This window comes from Bos indicus, chromosome X (genome assembly GCF_029378745.1).
Source record: "Bos indicus isolate NIAB-ARS_2022 breed Sahiwal x Tharparkar chromosome X, NIAB-ARS_B.indTharparkar_mat_pri_1.0, whole genome shotgun sequence".
Lineage (NCBI taxonomy): Eukaryota > Metazoa > Chordata > Mammalia > Artiodactyla > Bovidae > Bos > Bos indicus.
This window is the reverse complement of record NC_091789.1, coordinates 64,680,728-64,698,044: the sequence shown is the minus strand read 5'-3', so window position 1 is coordinate 64,698,044 and position 17,317 is coordinate 64,680,728. Positions and strand designations below refer to the sequence as shown.

Below are 17,317 nucleotides of genomic sequence, written 5' to 3'. Positions count from 1 at the left end.
GTTAATCCCAGACTAAAATATGGTGTTTCTTGAATTATTTAAATATTTTCAAATCCCGCTTTGCAAGAGTTTTGCCAGCTCTAAAGTCGATGGAAATGACCTGTGGCTGGATATAATCGATAGCAAACCTTCTGTGTTCTAAGCCTCAAAAAGCTTTCCACTCCTGAGACTGGAAATGCAGTTCTCCTATTTTTAGGAATGGTAGGTGCTTTTGGGGTGGTCTTTTGCATGGTGATGCAATGTGAACATATTACCTACTTAAGTTTGCCCAATATTCCTTAAATGGTCCATTTAAAATTTCCATTTCACAGGGGACTTCATGTGAGAGGAATATGTCTGAACCATTCAGGTGCTTACATCACATCCATTTGCTAATCACATCTGTCTTTTCCAACATAAGTAGCCAAACTGAAAATCCTTATAGATCTCATAAGAGACACAGGCGAAACACTGATCAATGCTTGCCCCATCCCTGAAGGATTAAAAATAATGGTAGTCTTGAAGCTAAGATCAGTTGACTTTGGTTTCAGAAATTGTTTGGGTCACTGCCTATTATTTTTATCTTGTTTGCCAAAATGGCCATTTTGCAAACCCCAGTTTCCCTTTTCTCCCAAAGAAAATCTCTTGAGAAGTCAACTTTAATTCCCTTAGAAATGAGGATTTCAAAATGTATTTTTTCTTTCCTATGACTTGCCTGTAAGGATTTAGCCTTAGCGTTGGATAGGAATGTATGTTCGTCCACTTAAATTTTCCCCCACAGTCTTTGCAAGGCAGGAGAGGCAAGATCTCTTTCTTTGCAGGAAAACAGTGCTTACTACACATGTAAATTCCCCCAGCCCTTCCCGGCCCCCAGTAGGTTAGAAGCCTGAGATAAGAGGTCTCCATCAGTTCCAGTAGATCTGTTCTTTTTGTCTGCTTTCTTCCCAACAGCTTGAGTACACGGGGCCCTGAAAGTTTCAAGTTGCCTTTTGCACTGGCTGGAATGAGAAAAAAGTGGAAGATGGGCTGCATGGGAGGCATGAGATACATCTTTTCCTTATTGCTGTTCTTTCTTTTCCTAGAAGGAAGCAGAACAGAGCAAGTAAAACATAAGTGTCTTGAGTTTAAAAAAAAAACAAGATACTTTTTTGTCATTTCTTTGAGAAGGTGCTTATAATCTGAAGAGATTGCAAGTTAGCCCAAATGTGGCCCTGCCACGAATCTAAGAAAGTAAATGTTACTGGTTTATGTGTGAGTTGATAAAAGAAGGAGAGCTTTGAATCAGGCCAATGAATTTGGGGCTGTTTTTCTGATTATCATGTAGTTTTCATCTCATAGAACACATGACACATCAGTTATTTTCCATTTCCTGTTCTGAACTGTACAAATTTCATTCCATTTTACGTAATTCTAGAAATATCTGAGAGATGAGCTGGATTTTTTCCCAAATTTCAGACTCTTCAGCAAAGGATTTCACTTTATGAAAAAGAATAACACAGAAAAGAAAAAGAAAAAAAAAAAAAAAAGTAAAGCAGGCTCTGCCTATTCTCTTCTGCCGAAAAATGAAGAAGGAAAAACCTTCACACGAGCTGGATTGAGATGAAAAATCCTTTGAGGAAATTGAGATTCCAGGGACCGTGAGCAGATTGGATGCCATTTGTTGAACAGAACGTCCCTGCAAAGCCAGGGAATATTTCTAGAAAATCAGCGATCCGTGTCATGGGCTGACACATTGGAGAAAGCCGAGTGGCAGGAAAGGGGGGTAATTAACCCTCCTTGCGGCCACATTTGGGAGATTTTTATGAGTAACCATTGACAACTCTGCCCTTGTTAGGAGCTGTCTGCCTGCCTTTGCCCACTGTGAGCTTCACCATCTTTGGGCCATTTGCAGCCACCTCCAAGGTGGACCCTGGCTCTGCATTTGAAGGAAAAGCCCTCTCTCTAGTTCCCCTTTTTGGCTGCATCAAAAGAAGCACAATGTGGAACTGGTCCAAGACGGGGCATTCTCTGCTCCACTGAACTTATTCATGAGAAGGAAGTGTGTAAGTATGCCTGGTAGGAACTGAAACAGCATCTGAAGCCCATCACTTCAACACGTATCCCCTTTATCAGCTTAAGTTAAATATATTGGGCATGAGGCTCTCTGTTAGGGAGAACAGTGCCGAATCTGTTCCACTGTTACCTGTCTTTCTGCTTCACTATGGTTTTCATAGTAAAGTGAGTCTCCTTCCTGGGAGAAATGGGGCTTTTGATTAGGCTTTTAAACATGAGTGATCCATTGTAATCTCGTATGATTGAGACACAAAAATGGAAGTTTGAGCAGGGCACAGTAGGAGCAAGAGAGCTTAAATCAGCCTCTTCTCTTGTAGTCCTCAACCGACCTTCTTCTGCTTGAATACGTAATCCACCTCAGAACCCTCGTCTTCCAGAAGTTTGCCTTGATTTAAGTGGATGTGAGAGAAAAGTCCAGTCCATTCTCAGCTAAGCTCACAAGCAGCTGGACTTAAAACTCCTTTGTTTCTTAGGGAGAAACTTCCCTTATGGCCTTATGGCAGCATGGGGAAGCTTGCAACTCTTAGGAGACAATCTTCTCTGGGAAGCCTTCCATATTAATGAAGAATTGAGTAATATTGTCCATAGAAATAGACAATTAGAGCTTAATTGACAAACCAAAGAAAAAATGTGATTGAAAACTGATTGACAGACCCCAAACTATCACTCTCTAACATTTCCTACTGCCTGTGAGTCTGTCCCAAGCCCTTTGGATATTCAATTGGTGTCAAAATGATTATGTAACAGATGGCCTAAGGGACCAGTTCTGGGCTAGTGTTTCCAGCTTATAGTCAGATAATGAGGCTTAGGTCATCGTCATTCCCTAAATGAGCCCTCAGCATCATTCTTTGGGGCCTGACCCAAGCTAACTGTCTCAAAGATATGTGCAAAGTTATCTCCACTAAAAGGAGACTCTAAAAGTCTATGCCTTAGGTATGTTGCCTCGGCACACATACACACTCACACACCCATACACTGCACACACACATACACTGCATGCACCGAAATTTATATTGCAGCTCTACAAGACATTAGAAACACTAGGAAACGGTTGCATAAATGATCCTTGTAATGCATTCTCATGCTACCAAACACTCCTTATTGCAAATGATAGCCCTGGAAAATGCTTATATTAGCTTATTTTGAAATTTCTTAAATTGTGAAATGAATACTACTCACTGAACAAAATGATGTGAAAGTATCTGAACTTCATAAAGAACCTGTTTCTCTCAACTCCCATTCCCGCACCTCAGGGATGACTGTTACTATTAATAATAGTAATAGTTTTCTGTTTCTTCCATGCTGTTTTCTCTCTGTGTTATCAAAACATACATATCTATAGGGATTTTTTCTTTTACAAAAATTGGATATTATATATATATATATATTTTTTTTTTTCCTTATAACTTGCTTTATTCAGCAGTGTGTCCAGGACGTCCTTCCATGTCAGAACATTTCAGTGTAACAGTACCATGTTCATTCTAATGCCTACATAGTACCCGGTTATATGAGTGTGCCATGGATTGTTTAGATAGTCCCTATTTGTAGATATTTAGATTGTTTCCAGTTTTGTTATTACTATAAGTAAGGCATTAGTGAATGCCTGAAAGCACTTAAGCAAGTGTTTGTGAGTAATTGTCAGGTCAAAGTGTATGCTCAGTTTTAATCTTGGCAAAAACTGTCAAATTGTCCTTCCAAAAAAAGTATCAGTTTACACTTCCACCATATATGTATGCATGTCCATTTCTAATTCCTTCACTAAAAGTATTCTTAATCGCTGTATTCATGGGCCAGTTTACTAGAGGAAATCCTATTTCAGTTGTGCTGTGAGAGTTTCCTGTTACTGGAGTGTATTTTCAATTACTTTTAATTCAATTGTATTTCTCCAGTGAATTGGCTATTTTTCAGTTGGGTTGCTTGTCTTATTGATTTGCAAAAGCTTATTTATTAACATTTTGTTATTTCAAATGTTGTTATTAACCTTTTGTATTTCACGTATTGTTTTCCCAGTCTGCCATTTCATTCAAACTTTGTATAAGCCGTATTTTCCCATATAGAAGTTTTAAATTTTTGTGTAGTCAGATCTGTCATTCATTTCCTTTATGGCTTGTGGATTTCTTCTTATTCCTAAGAAGGTCTTTCCTACTCCATATTCTTATATTTTTTTTCTACTGCTTCTGTAGTTTGGGGTTTTACCCATAGTTCTCTCTTCTACCTGAACTTTATATTCATGCTTGGTGCACAGTGAGGCTTCCCAGGTGGCTCGGTGGTAGAGAATCCACCTGCCAATGAAGGAGAAAAAGGTCCAATCCCTGGGTCAGGAATATCCCCTGGAGAAGGGCATGGCAGCCCCACTCCAGTATTCTTGCCTGGAAAACCCCATGGACAGAGGAGCCAGCCTGGCAGACTACAGTCGATGGGGACACAAAGAGTCAGACACGACTGAGCATGCACACACACACATGGTGTGCAAGAGGGAACTAATTTTTTATCTCTGGGTAGTAGTTTCATGACTGTTATTTTTGTTCATCTTTATACTTCTGTTTATTCCAAAGATTTCACAATTGGCAATATTACTTTGACAACAGGAAAAAGTCCTTTGAAGTAAAAGGAAATCAGGATTCCCATATTGTGCTGTTGAGTTCTAGAGAAGAGTAGGTATAGGAATGGAAGAAGCAAAATGAGGGGAAAAAAATAACAGAAAAACTTCAAGAAATGTGTAAGGATCATAAAGTTTCATGTCGCTCCTTGCTGCCTGATACTGTTTTACCCAAGGAAGCCAAGGTTTTTTCTCACTCATGGGCTGGTTTGAGTATAAGCATGTTGGTCAAGGCAGATGCTCGGTAGCCTGTTTGCTCTCGCATTTTAGGCATCAGGATGGAATGAGGGGCGATGCTATTATGGTCAAAGACACTCACTCAACTGGTGTAGAATCTGAGGAGGTCTGGAGGAAATGCTTTCAAAGCAGAAAGCTGTTTGCACAAGGAGAAGTAGAAGTGGGTGCTGCCACTTGCTAGTAGCTAATTAGCCAGAGTTACCTTGCTCTCACAGGAGGGAAAACCCGCTCAGGAACCCGGGAAATATGGACAGTGCCATCACAGTGGATGAATGAGCCATTTATGGCTTATATAAAAGTTTGTTCCTGTCCAAAAGCAGCGAGGATGGAGATCTTTAGCTGGGAAAATGTCTTTCTATAATTCCATTATGCTCAACTGTTAAAGTTGTAGTCAAAAGAGGCCAGGAAGTTCTTTTGAAGTTCAAAGAAGCATAATATTCAGTGCATAATATTCATGCAAATGTAGGACAAAATGAGCTGAAGAGTTTGCCTCTTTTGGCACATCTGACTTAGGTAATGAACTATTGATCAAAGTGAGGTAGAATAATTGAGTTGTTAAGAATATTTAATTATATATTTCAAATGAACCAGCCTGTGCCAAGGCTGGCAAAAGTCCTTGGGAGAGAAATGGTTGGTGTATTTCATGGCTTCTGTGCCTGCTTTATAAGATGGGTTAGCTGGATCTTCCAAGGGACTAGATTCTCACTCATTTTTCTCCTTTGGAGAAAAGCTTCTAACATTTGTATTTGGCTGAAAATGGGCCTCTGAACTTCCCAGGAAGGATGAGTCCCCAAAAGATTGCAGAGAAGGAAGAAGATAGTGAAATTTTGAGACACAGGAAGCATGGTCTTATGGAGCCTACCCAGAGCCTCTTTATTGTGAAAGTCAAGGGCTTGAGTCCTTCACCTCCAGGTTATCACTTGGACATTTGAGGTGATTATTTGACAAGACAAAGAAATGAGCAGAAGAATAGATGTATTCACATCTTAGAAGTTCAGATAGGTAGAAGTAGAGTAAATGAGAATGCTTTAAAATTAGCTTAATGCCTTTCAAGGTATATTCTTAATTATTTTTTATGTTGGGAGGGACCAGTGATGTTGGCTATGGAAACTCTGGAGTCCACTTTGATCCAAACCCCAGATCCACAACTTCCTTACTTTGGGAATGTTGCTTAATCTCTCCAGCTTTAGTGCTCTTATCAGTACAGTAGGGGAAATAATAGTGTATTGATTGTAAACATGGTCATCTAAAGACTCGATCATATTGTGCACACAGAGGGCTGTGTGACAGTGGCTGGCACACAGTTTTTAATGAATGGTAGCTTCCCTGATGGCTCAGACAGTAAAGAATCTGCCTCTAGTGCAGGAGACCCGGGTTTGATCCTCGGGTCAGAAGGATCCCCTGGAGAAGGGAATGTCAACCCACTCCAGTATTCTTGCTTGGAGATTCCATGGACAGGGGAGCCTGGCAGGCTACAGTCCATGGGGTTGCAGAGTCAGACACGACTGAGTGACTAACATACGCACACACAGCAATTAAAGTAACTCTCTTACAGGCCCAATGATATTATTACCTTAATTTTCAAATGAGAAACTTGAAACTGAGTGAGGCCAAGTGACTTTGTACAAAGCCAGACAGCAAATCCAGGGCAGCACCAGAATGAAAACCCAGGTCTCCAGATCCGCTGTTCTGTTCACAACACCAGTTTGTGTCTAGCAGTTCTTTGAGGAAGCCAGTGCCTTCTCTTGAATGGAAGCCCAGTGCTTTGCACATGTGGAGAAGGAAATAGCAACCTACTCCTGTATTCTACCCTGGCGAATCCCATGGACAGAGGATCCTGACAGGCTACAGTCCATGGGGTCCCAAAGAGTCGGACACAACTGAAGTGACTTAGCATGGCATGCACAGCTTTGCACATGGCAGCCACTTAACATGTGAGATGATCTGAGTAGATGAATAAAGAACTTTGTAATCAGAATTCCAAAGACAGGCAGTATACTATTTGGGAGTTAAAAGATAGAGTCTAGGACTAAAGTTATTCTGGAACCTAAATAAGCTAAGCCAAAGGAAATGTGTGAGGAAGGCTAAAAATATGTGCCTTTATGTGCATGCTTCTTAGATTTCCCTGACTTATCAGAAGGATTGGAATGCCCTCATAGTCTAATGGAGAGTGAACTGTGCTCTAAGTCAGGAGACCTGGCTTCTGGTCAGTTCTATTGCTCACTGTGTGGTGTTGGTTGAGTCATTCACGCTCTCTGAACTAAAGATTCTCTACTCTCTGAGAGGAATTCTTCCCTTCTGGACAGCAAACTAAAGGATGGGAGAATAAGGGGTTGTGCAGCGGGGAGGGCAGGGGAAACCAGAAAAATGAAAGTGGAAGTGTTAGTCCCTCAGTCACGTCCAACTCTTTGGACCCCATAGACTGTAGTCTGCAAGGCTCTTCTGTCCATGAGATTCTCCAGGCAAGAATACTGGAATGGGTTGCCATTTCCTCCTCCAGGGGATCTTCCTGACCCAGGGATTGAACCTGTCTCCTGAATTGCAGGCACATTCGTTACTGTCTGAGGCATCAGGGAAACCAAGGCTCTGTCTTTAGTATTTGGAGCACACCTGGACTTTTATCATTGTCACAAGGTCTTTGCAAAAAGCGTTTTACTCATTTAAGATTTATAGCGTGCTACTTCCCCAAAGAGTAGATATAGGTTATATATGAAAGAATGGGATTCCCTGGTAGATCAGCTGGTAAGGAATCCACCTGCAATGCAGGAGACCCTGGTTCAATTCCTGGGTTGGGAAGATCCCCTGGGGAAGTGATAAGCTACCCACTACAGTATTCTTGGGCTTCCCTGGTGACTCAGATGGTAAAGAATCCACCTGCAGTGTGAGAGACCTGGGATCAATCCCTGGGTTGGGAAGATCCCCTGGAGGAGGGCATGGGAACCTGCTCCAGCATTCTTGCCAGGAGAATCCCCATGGACAAAGGCACCTGGCAGGCTACAGTCCATGGGGTCACAAAGAGTCGGACACCCAGCGCATCACAGCATATATGAAAGAATAGTTGCAAGATAACTTTTTAAAAGCTGAAGCAAAAAAATAGAGGCCATCTGACCAAAGTAGAAAGGGTAGATATTTTTAACACCTGATTTGGTATCATGAGGCTTCCCAGGTGGCTCAGTGGTAAAGAATCCACCTGCAATGCAGGAGATGCAAGAGATGTGGGTTCCATCCCTGGGTCAGGAAGATCCCCTGGAGAAGGAAATGGCAACCCACTCCAGTGTTCTTGGCTGGAAAATTCCATGGACAGAGGGGCCTGGTGGGCTATAGTTTATGGGGTCTCAGAGAGTCAGATACAATTGAGTGACTGAGCATGCACAAAGGTTGATACATTACAGTATTCATGTTTCTAAGTTGGTGTATGCTTCCTGAAAAGATAAAAAGAGAAGCTTTCCATTGGTTGGCAAGAGAAAGGTACAATTTCATCTACCTCCCACTTATTCAAATGGTATGAAAGAAGAATCATATTTGGCATTTCTCTATTAACCCTCTGTAAAGGAATAGGGCAAACATTAAATTATAGCTCAATATAAGTTTTTTTATAAGTGCTAAGTTAATGTAGTCCAGATAGTTTAACTTTGAATGATATAAGCTAATCGAAGGCTAGAACATGGAAATGTTATACATATGGTTGTTTAATATGTCTAGTAGACTGCATTGTCAATTATCAGATGCCCTAAGCAAAGTTTACATCAACGTGATTTTTTTCTATTTAAAAATAGATGTCATTTTTCAACATTCAGAAGAAAATAAAAGTATTAGAGAAACAAAAGTCATTGGTAATCTCAACATTTATGTTAATCATGGTTAATTGGTATATAGACTTAGAGTCTTTTTTTTTTTTGCAGCTACACACACACACACACTCATATGTGAGCCTCCATGGTGGCTCAGATGGTAAAGAATCTGCCTGCAATGCCAGAGACCCAAGTTCTATCCCTGGGTTGGGAAGATCCCCTGGAAAAAGAAATAGCAACCCACTCCAGTATTCTTGTCTGGGAAATCCCATGGATAGAGGAGCCTGGTGGGCTACAGTCTATGGGGATCACAAAAGAGTTGGACATGACTTAGCAGCTAAATGACAACAACAACACAAAACATTATTTTATAAAAATGAAGCACTCAGGCAGGGTATGTGCCCAGTAGTGGGATTACTGGGTCATATGGTAGTTTATTTCTAGTGTTTTGAAAAGAATCTCTATACTGTTCTCCATAGTGGCTGTGCCAGTTTACATTACCACTAATAGTACAGGGGGGCTCCCTTTCCTCCACATCCTCTGCAGCATTTATTGTTTATAGATTTTTTTTTTATGATGCCCATTCTGATTGGAGTGAGATGATACATCACTGTAGTTTTGATTTGCATTTCTCTAATAATGAGCAGTGTTAAGCATTTTTCCATGTGTTTATTGGCTATCTGGGTGTCCTCTTTGGAGAAGTATGTGTTTAGGTCTTCTGCCCATTTTTTGATTGAGTTGTTTGTTTTTCTGATATTGAGCTGCATGAGCCATAATTCAAAAAGACACATGTACCCCAGTGTTCATTGCAGCACTATTTACAATTGCCAGGACATGGAATCAACCTAGATGTACATTGACAGATGAATGGATAAAGAAGTTGTGGTACATATGTACAATGGAATATTACTCAGACATAAAAAGGAGCAAGCTTGAGTCAGTTCTAGTGAGGTGGATGAACCTAGAGCCTGTTACACAGAGTGAAGTAAGACAGAAAAAGAAAAAGAAATATCATATATTAATGCATATGTATAGAATCTAGAAAATAATACTGATTAACCTATCTGCAGGGCAGGAATAGAGATGCAGACTTAGAGAGCATACTTGTGGACAGAGCAGGGGAAGGAGAGCGTGGAATGCACTGATAAAATACTGTTGAAATATATACATTACCATATATAAATAAGCCAGCTAGGTGGAAGTTGCTGTATAACATGGGGAGCTCAACCCAGTGCTCTGTGACGACTTAGAGGGGTGGGAGGGAGGCTCAAGAGGAGGGGACGTATGTATATTTATGGCTGATTCACACTGGTGAATGGCAGAAATCAACACAGCATTGTAAAGCAATTATCCTCCTATTAAAAATTTTTTAAATGAAGCACTGATTCATCATGGATTCTCTAAAGTGCACCTGTAGTGGAGATTTAGCCTATGTTGTCTGAAGTGAAAACTGGATAAGTTAGGTATCAGTTGTGGGGCACACAAAGTTGATTCTGTTGTGAAAAGTTCAAGAGCACAACTTAAATTCTTGACCAAATAGTAAGTAAACCTCCTTTAGCAGAGATTTGTGCAGCTGAGGTGCTGATAGAAAGAACAATTTGTTTTTTTCAGACAAGAGATTTAATTTTTTGCCCAAAGTCCTATGCCAGATGATAAGAGATTATTTTAGCCAGAAAAATTATTCAGATCAGGTTTCACCAGTTGAGCAGCCTTTCTGTAAAAGTATCTCCCATGGCCTTGAGAATACCACCAAGTCTCAGTTATCCATGTTAATGGGAGATAGAAGGGCACAATGAAGTGAAATTTCATGGAAAATCTTCATTTCTCAACTTAGCCAATGATGTTGCCTTGCTCAACTCTCAAACCTCTTCGAAATATGGACCTTTTCTTCTCATTGAGTTTGCCCACCTGCTAGTAGAAAAGCTAGTAGAAAAGGCAGGTAGTGGGAAGCCCAGGCTGTGCATAGGCCACTCAATATATATTAAGTTGAATTAATTTTGGACAAATGACCCAATAAGTAGGAATAAGATAATTAACTACCAGATAAAGAGAAATAAGCTGTATACTCAAAAGTGAAGGACTTGGGTTTTTCTTGACTTTCTGCTTTCACTGGCTTTGGTAGCCTGAAAATGACGTCTTAAAGCCCTGAGGAATTCTGACTGAGACTTCAGTTCTAGAAACCCAATTTCCAGAGAAATAGGACATTTTTTTTCTGTAATGACTGCTCCATCATGCCCTTTGTCCTGCTTCAAGTTAGATAAATGTCAGAAGAGAAGTACTTATGCTTTTAATTTTTTCTTCACTATTATAGTAGCCTTTAAAAAAATACTCCAGAAGGAATTTGTTTACTTGATTTGTCCTCTTATATAATGAACAGCAAAGATTCATCTCTCCCTGTCCACTGACTGTGTGTGTTATAATAAAATAAATATTATTGTAGTACTTAACATGATGATGTGTCTACAGTAATAGCTCTTATCGAAAACTGTTCATGGGAATGTTTCTTGCCTTTAGACTGGTGATGAAGTTATTGAACTTTTGACCTGGTGCTCGGTGCTAGACAGTAATGGTTGGGGAAAACATTGATGGCATAGAAGCACATCTTTGTTGTTTACTTTTGTCATCATTTCTGTTAACAGGGGCCCTTAAAGTATCAGGGATTATCACTTTCAATTAGGGCCACATGAACCCATTTGAAAAATAGCTGTGATGATACAGGTTGAAGGTCCATCTCAAATGTTCATTGAAATTCCCTTGGGACCAAGTTCTACTCTACAGATACCATGAGTCAGTGGTAAGTCATGAAGTCTCTGGACTTCGCAGGTGGCTCAGTGGTAAAGAATCTGCCAGTGCAGGAGCCACAGGAGACAAGGGTTCAATGCCTGGGTTGGGAAAATCCCTTGGAGATGGAATATGGCAACCCACTCCAGTATTCTTGCCTGGGAAATCCCATGGACAAAGGAACTCAGCAGGCTACAGTCCATGGAGTCACAAAGAGTTGGACATGACTGAGAGACTGAGCACTTGAAGTCTCCAGATGGTATCACTCAGGTACTGGCAAGTGATAAGTTTACTTTGCTTACTTGCATCTCCTTCAAGTTGGTGAGGTATCACTGTTTCAATAAAATCAACTCACTTGTGCTTCTTGTCCAAGATAATATACTGGAACTTGAGGTGTGGTCAATGTTGCTGTGTAACTCATGAAAGTTTTTTAAAGTTCAGACTTACAAGAATGTGCTGAAATGGACTTTATCATAGTTTCTGAAAATTGAGCATTGTTCCATGCACTCATGGAGAAATCAGCTGTAATTCAGCTAAGCACCCAATCTTGGACAACCATGGTAAAACATGTCTTAAAGACTATAGTTTAAAAAAAAAATTATAGTGTTTACTTTTGCTATGTAGTTGAAATCAGTGTCAGTAATTGCAGAAGTGTTGTTTTATAGCACCAGTGATATTACTGTTTAGCTCCTTGTCTCTGCCTTCAGTTCCTGAATTTGCTCCTTCCAGGAATTTGTGGATTTCTCTTTGGAGCATAATTAGCCAAATCCCATGTTGCTGAGGTAATGGGACCAGAGTACTTGATGCAAACCACTATGTTTGCATTTATGGTCAGGTTTTGATGCATAGTTAGTTTTTGAGTAAGATGTTTTCATCCTCAAGATGCATAGTTGGGAAGACACTAGTATGGCGCTAGTGGTAAAGAACCCGCCTGCCAATGCAGGAGACATAAGAGACGTAGGTTCAATCCCTGGGTCAGGAAGATCCCCTGGAGGAGAGCATGGCAACCCACTCCAGTATTCTTGCCTGGAGAATCCCATGGACAGTGGAGCCTGGCGGGATATAGTCCACAGGGTCGCACAGAGTCAGACACGACTGAAGCAACTTAGACCTTGACCTAGTATTGTAATGTGAGATAAATGCCATGTATTGTGAGAAAAATGCTGATGGGTATAAAGAGAATGAAAAAGAACTTATAGCTGAGTTACTCTTCTCTTCCCATCTCTATTTCATAGCTCTTGGAAGCATAGGCACTATGTCATACTTTATAGTCTGTTCTTGAGATAAATACCAAAAAATGCAAAATGAAGTCTTCCAGTTGTATCATTTCCTATAGTCATTTGAGTACGACTTGGCTTCACTACAGACAACACCTGATTCTTTAAAAGGTGAGCAAAGCTGTGTTTCCAGGTAGGGTGGGAAGGGTGGTTTGAGAAAAAGTTAGGCAAGAATGTGTGGAAGCCCTTTATTTTTTAAGTTCTAAAAGTGGGTGACATGCACTTTACACTCATGTAGCAGGACAGGCAAAATGCTACTGTGGTTTCAGTCCTTGGTTCTGAGGCCAGCCTTCTTAGATTTGAATCCCACCTCCATACCTTGACTACTTATGTCAACTTAGGCAAGTTACCAAACCTCCCTGTGCCTCATGTCTAAAAGGGGGCTAATAATGGGATCTAGCTTGTAGGGTTGTGGTAAGAATTTTTGAATTCATGGATGTAAAACCCTTAGCTTATAAGACATGTTCAACAAATTTTGTTGTTATTTTTCTTATTACTGTTATCATCATGCTCAAATGGCTCAGTGTTCTTCAGGACCTGGTTTCTTGGCCTCTTTTTACCTTTATCTTCTACCTCCTTATCCTTGAGCCAAATTTGGAGCAGGCAAATTCAGATCAGTCAGTTTCACACATTGTCTAACAGTACCCTGTCTAGAGGCTGAATTTGGGGCAAACAGAATCTGTTGGCTGAAACAAGTTATTTGGATCATCTGTGGTTGTCATGAATAGTGGTGAGCTCAGATATATTGAAAGGATCCATGTAAGAGTTTCTGTAAAGAAATCTATCTTAAAGATATTTTAGAGAGGTGACGGCAACTTGTTTAACAGCTGTAGATAAAGAATACCCTCCTTGTGGCATTGGTGTATACCGTTCCTTTGGAAATTGACTTGCCTGTAAGTTAGAATCTTAGCAATTTGGAAATGAGTTTTAAAATATGTAAATGCACATGAAACCCACATTTTGATAGCTTGCTTTATTTTGGTGCTTGCTTAGTCTTTCAGGGGTGGGTCCTTATCTTTTATTATCCCATCTCTTTATCATCCAGAAAGGAATAAATCACCCAACCATGCAGATCACATTGCTAATAATGAAAGCTCATCCAGTTTCATATTTGAAGTAGGTAGTTCTCATGTCAGCCTCTGAGGGAGCTGATTATTTCTGGCAAAATAATCCAGAATCAAATATGGAATACACAGGTTCCATCTTACTTTGCAATGTGAATTTAAATCAACAAAGTAATTTCCAGCTTACCTCCATCCAAGTATTAGCAATTGAAGAACCATACAAGGCAATTTATGCCAGCCTAATAATACCACCTAAATAGCCTCCTTCATGGATTTGCTTCTAAGTGTATACTCAGATTTTTCTGAAATGTCTAGGTAAGTTGTTGATATGAAAGGCAAATAACTTAGGTGTTTTAAAGATTATGAATTTATCAAATTTATTTTAGAGAAACGGTCATTCTCTTCTCACCAGTATGTGGAAGTTTGCAAAAGGTGCCTAATTTATGTTTATTTTGGGAAATTCATGATTTGTCTGTCTTCAGTTAAACATGCAGGGATTGTTAAAAATATTTCCTACTTCATTCTATAACACTGTGGAGCAGAGGTCTAATTTGTGTATTTACCAAAAAAATTGTATTCCTGAGACTTGGGTGAAAAATATATAACTTTTGCCTACAAAGTAATTTTGATTTTTCGGAGTTCTTTTAATCAATAAATGGTCTTGAGCACTTACATTTAGTCCAGAATGTAGCTTAGGATAATAACATTAACAATAATAATGGTAATATCATAAAAAGAGAAATTAAAAGTTACTGATAAAAGAAAATAAATTGTTTCCATTTTCCCTCACCAAATTTGCGAAGTTTTAAGCAATTAAAATATCCAGTGTTGGACATTTTCACACACTGCAATTGGGAAGTAAATTAGTGCAGCTTTTCTGGAAGGCAGCTTGACAGTATAGATTGGGAATTTAAAAGCGTTCATTACCTTTGACTCAATAAATCTACCTCTAAGAATTTATATTTAGAAAATAACCAGTATTATATACATTAGTGTATATGCAAGGATATTTATTTTTTGTTTATTTTTTGGCCACACCTAGAGGCATACGGCGGAGAAGGCAATGGCAACCCACTCCAGTACTCTTGCCTGGAAAATCCCATGGATGGAGGAGCCTGATAGGCTGCAGTCCATGGGGTCGCTAAGAGTCAGACACGACTGAGCGAATTCACTTTCACTTTTCACTTTCATGCATTGGAGAAGGAAATGGCAATCCACTCCAGTGTTCTTGCCTGGAGAATCCCAGGGACAGGGGAGCCTGGTGGGCTGCCGTCTATGGGGTCGCACAGAGTCGTACACGACTAAAGTGACTTAGCAGCAGCAGAGGCATATGGGATCTTAGTTCCTCGACCATGGATCTTCTACTGTCTCCTGCAGTAGAAGCACAGAGTCTTAACTACTGGACAGCCAGGGAAGCCCCTATATACAGGGATATTTATCATGGAATTTTTTTTAAAAAAAGAAGAGGATACAATTTGAACCCTCAAATAGGGGATTGGTTAAGAAATTATGTTTCAACTGTGTTAATGAAAAATCATGTCACTAGGCATGTAGTATAGGGGGAATATTTAATGGCACAAAAATGTACACAATGTGTTAACTTTAGAAGTAGTTTATAAAATGTATATTGTTATATGTTGTTATATTATATAAATAGAAAACTTTATATACCTTTATGCACAGAAGAGAGACTAGAAAGAGCTTCTAGTTTCTTGACATGTAAAAAGCTTAGAAGTTGTCACTCCTATTGTCACAAGAACAAAGGCTTAAGGACATGAAAATCAGCAAGTCCTCTTAAAATCACAGAAAATTGAGGTCACAGGGCAAACTGCCTTGTGGTTTTTATCTTGGAAACTGGAAAGACAGGTGAATACAATCACCACTGCTGGATCCTGGTTGGAGCACTTAACGGGTAATCAGGTAATCGACTAATTGCTGGAGAAGGAGCATGTTCTAGCTTCAGAGAGAAAAACTCTTTTTTGTGAGTTTTTACCTCCAGGATCCCCACCAGGTTCTCAGGTTTGGTGAAAAATTTATAAGTGTTATAGGTAGAGGAGGGGGAAATGTAACCATTTAAAATAAGCCTAGAGTTCTTTATTCTCATTAACTAAGGCCTGGCCTCAGTTCAATTCAGTTCAGCCGCTCAGTCGTGTCCGACTCTTTGCGACCCCGTGAACTGCACCACGCCAGGCCTCCCTGTCCATCACCAACTCCCAGAGTTTACTCAAGCTAATATCCATTGAGTCGGTGATGCCATCCAACCATCTCATCCTCTCTGGTCCCCTTCTCCTCCTGCCCTCAATCTTTCCCAGCATCAGGGGCTTTTCAAATGAGTCAGCTTTTCGCATCAGGTGGCCAAAGGATTGCAGTTTCAGCTTCAACATCAGTCCTTCCAATGAACACCCAGGACTGATCTCCTTTAGGATGGACTGTTTGGATCTCCTTGCAGTCCAAAGGACTCTCAAGAGTCTTCTCCAACACCACAGTTCAAAAGCATCAATTCTTCAGCGCTCAGCTTTCTTTATAGTCCAACTCTCACATCCATACATGACTACTGGAAAAACCAAGGGAAATGATTTTATCTTAGACTAACTAATTTGGGTTTTATCAGAGTCTAACTACCCTGGAACGTCTTCACTGGTGGCTCAGTCAGTATAGAGTCTGCCTGCAATTCCAGAGACATGGGTTCAATCCATGGGTCAGGAAGATCCCCTGGAGAAGGAAATGGGAACCCACTCCAGTATTCTTTCCTGGAGAATTCCATGGGCAAAGGAGCCTGGTGGAATGGAACCACCCTGGAAGAAGGAATGTATGCCCAACTCCACTAGCTTTCCTGTCTTACCTACACTGGTGGGCAGGAGCAAAGTTAATTAGTGCTTTTGAAGGTCACAACTCAGGGACATGGATCACTAAAAGCTGAGAGCTAATTATATGATTATAGAACATTTCTCCTTCCCCTACAATTTGCTACGCATCAATTGGGATCCTGTATAATAAGAGGAGATTGAAAGACCTGCAAGCCTTAGACACTGTTTAAGAAGAAGAATCTAGGGAAACCCAATAACAATGGAGAGGATAAACAAAGACACTAGGCAGATTTTAGCCTCTGACCCCATGGCTACAAAAAACAGTAAAACTAGCCTAACTCCTAGAGAGCTTAACATAAGACCTCACACTAATGCTCCATTTACCTCAGTTACTTTTACTCAGTACATCATGTCTGAGTTTCAACAAAAAAGTACTGGGCATTCTAAAAGGCGAAAAAAAAAAAAAAAATCAATCTGAAGAGACAAATCATGCATCAGAACCAGGCTCAGGTATGGCAGATATTTTGAAATTATCAGACTTGGAATTTAAAATAAATAAGATTAATGTGTTGAGAACTCTAATGAAAAAAGGAGGCAAAATGTAAGCATATATGGGCAATGTAAAGAGACTTCAGAAAGAAAAACACCAATACAGTATACTAACGCATATATATGGAATTTAGAAAGATGGTAACAATAACCCTGTGTACGAGACAGCAAAAGAGACACT

General features: G+C 40.1%; 2 long non-coding RNA genes across 2 annotated transcripts in view; one reads left to right on the top strand and one right to left on the bottom strand.

The window, feature by feature from the left end:
* The window catches only part of LOC139181393 (uncharacterized), a 44,433-nt gene that overhangs the window by 4,095 nt on the left and 23,021 nt on the right, over window positions 1-17,317 (top strand). Inside the window, exon 2 of the long non-coding RNA XR_011565370.1 lies at window positions 312-17,317. This exon is cut by the window's right edge and continues 23,021 nt beyond it. This is a non-coding gene — a long non-coding RNA (uncharacterized lncRNA). The remainder of the gene's footprint in view (window positions 1-311) is intronic.
* LOC139181394 (uncharacterized) overlaps window positions 969-17,317 on the bottom strand; it is a 64,676-nt gene continuing 48,327 nt past the window's right edge. The window contains exon 3 of the long non-coding RNA XR_011565371.1: window positions 969-1,057. This is a non-coding gene — a long non-coding RNA (uncharacterized lncRNA). The remainder of the gene's footprint in view (window positions 1,058-17,317) is intronic.